The 2,282-nt window shown below is 41.1% G+C and overlaps 1 pseudogene; it reads left to right on the top strand.

Moving 5' to 3' along the window:
* Positions 1–268: 268 nt before the first annotated feature.
* Positions 269–1,248, top strand: LOC124838459 (NDR1/HIN1-like protein 1 pseudogene; annotated as a pseudogene).
* Positions 1,249–2,282: the final 1,034 nt, after the last annotated feature.

Below are 2,282 nucleotides of genomic sequence, written 5' to 3'. Positions count from 1 at the left end.
GGACAAAGGAGGCCACCACTCCCTTTCGATGCAAAATTTGTTAATTCTCCCTTTCCAAACTATCTTAAAAACACTCTCTTTAACGTGACATTAGTTTATCACTAGGCAACTACTTTTAATCAAAAAGATGAAGAAAAAAATCAATCACGCGCTGACTTCGTATAAGTACATGATGTATGGGTGGCAAATTAATTAGCTTCGACCATTAACAGTGACCCAATATAATAATCCTCTATCATGTAACACGACCTACCATATCATTTCAAACTCAGCATTGATATTTCTTTATAAATAAATTAACACCTTAAAGTAAGAAACTTCCAACCCCTCTCACTTCTATCTTCCCATCGTTTCCTCACGCAACCTACTCTCACTTATCCCACAGCAACCATGTCGGTGAAGGAGTGCCACCACCACAAGGGAAAGAAGCACAAGCTCTTCAAACGCATATTCTGGTGTATAGTGATCTTCGCGTTCGTCGTGCTGCTCGCGGTTCTCATAATCTGGGCGATTCTGAAGCCCACAAAGCCAACCTTCATCCTCCAAGACGTCACCGTCTTCGGCTTCAACGCCACCGTCCCCAACCTCCTCACCTCAAGCTTTCAGGTGACGCTTTCCTCGCGCAACCCCAACGACAGAATCGGCATCTACTACGACCGTCTCAGCACCTACGTCAGCTATAGGAACCAGCAAGTCACGTACCGAACCTCAATCCCTCCCTCCTACCAAGGTCACAAGGAAGAAGACGTGTGGTCCCCTTTCGTCTATGGAAACAACGTCCCCGTCGCGCCCTACAATTTCCTTGGCCTCAGTCAGGATCAGTCTGACGGCAACGTCCTCGTCATCGTTAAAGTCGACGGTAAAGTCCGATGGAAGGTCGGCTCCTTTACCTCTGGCCACTACAACCTCTACGTGAGGTGCCCTGCTTTCATAACCTTTGGCCCTCGAAGCACCGGGATTGCTCTCGGCAATAACGCCGTTAAGTATCAACTGGTTCAGCGCTGCACCGTCGGGGTTTGACGTCAACGTCGTTTCTGGCTTTATATATTCTCTCTTCCTCTGCTCTGATCATTCGTATCTTTAGTGTCTATTATCTATATACGGTCTTTCTCTTTTCTTTATACACGTATTCTTCTCGTCTTCTACCCACGTATTTCTTCTGTATTGGTGTTAGGTATACGCGCGTGTCTTTGTTACAGTAATTGAAATTGTACATTTTGCTACGGAATAAAACTGCACTTGGATGGAGATGAAGCGAAATTACAATTTGTAACAAAAGGCGATTGAGATAAATGAAAATGTGGTTTCAATTTGGATAAAAGAAAAAGTTGTGTCTCCTTTGAGGGATATTCACGTATGATTCTCGTTTAATTTTGCTGGAATTGGCATCGTCTCTTTTCTCGGCTATGCATGTGAATTTATTTTTGTGTATTATTGGGTCAATAATGAAGTATGATAATTTGGAAACGAAGGGACCACTTTTTGTTTCTGATCTTGAATTTAGTGATTTATTTATGAGGGGAAATACCTAAACCCAGAATCAACGTTAAGATAAGACCTCCCCTCCTGGGCTAAATTAAAAATAAAAAGAAAGGGTACATTTAATTTATGTAATTAATTAAGGTGTATGAGTGGAAGGTATTTCCACATGGAATGGTGGTGGTGGTTGTCGTTTTTGAGTCCCTTTTACCTAACTGGCCTGCTACTAAATGGGTTTTTGTTGTGTGACGCAATGAACTATGTTGTTGAATTGTGGTTAATGTAATGGAAAAATAAGAGAGAGTTGGAGTTGGACAGCTCAACAGAACACATGCAGGCTTAGCATGAAGTAGTGTTTGAACAGATTTGGTATTGAGCACCGTCATGGTAGCGCAAATTAAAGGAACCTTCTCTGATACGTCAACATTCAAAGGGAGTCAGCATGTGCATGTGATAGGGTGCAATTTTTTTTATTTTTTTCTTGAGATTAATTTTGATAACGATTCAGGCACTGTGAATTTGGCAGCCCCATACAGAGGGAAGGTTTGACGTCGTATATTATGGTATTTTGCTTGCTTCTTACAGGACACAGTAATCAATCACATGGTCTCTCTGTCACACTCCTATATTTCTGAATTGACTAAACTCTCCATTGCTTCTTTCTTCATCTTATATTAGTATTTCACTCTTCCCTTCAACAACATATATTTTTCCGCTTTATGGGGGCTAAAAACAACTGCCAAATATTTTCGAAAATGACATTCAATTACACCATCCTCTTATCCTCTAATTATTTAATTACA

This window comes from Vigna umbellata, chromosome 5 (genome assembly GCF_029865625.1).
Source record: "Vigna umbellata cultivar VRB3 chromosome 5, Vumbellata_1.0, whole genome shotgun sequence".
Classification (NCBI taxonomy): domain Eukaryota; kingdom Viridiplantae; phylum Streptophyta; class Magnoliopsida; order Fabales; family Fabaceae; genus Vigna; species Vigna umbellata.
This window is presented reverse-complemented; position numbering and strand designations above follow the sequence as displayed.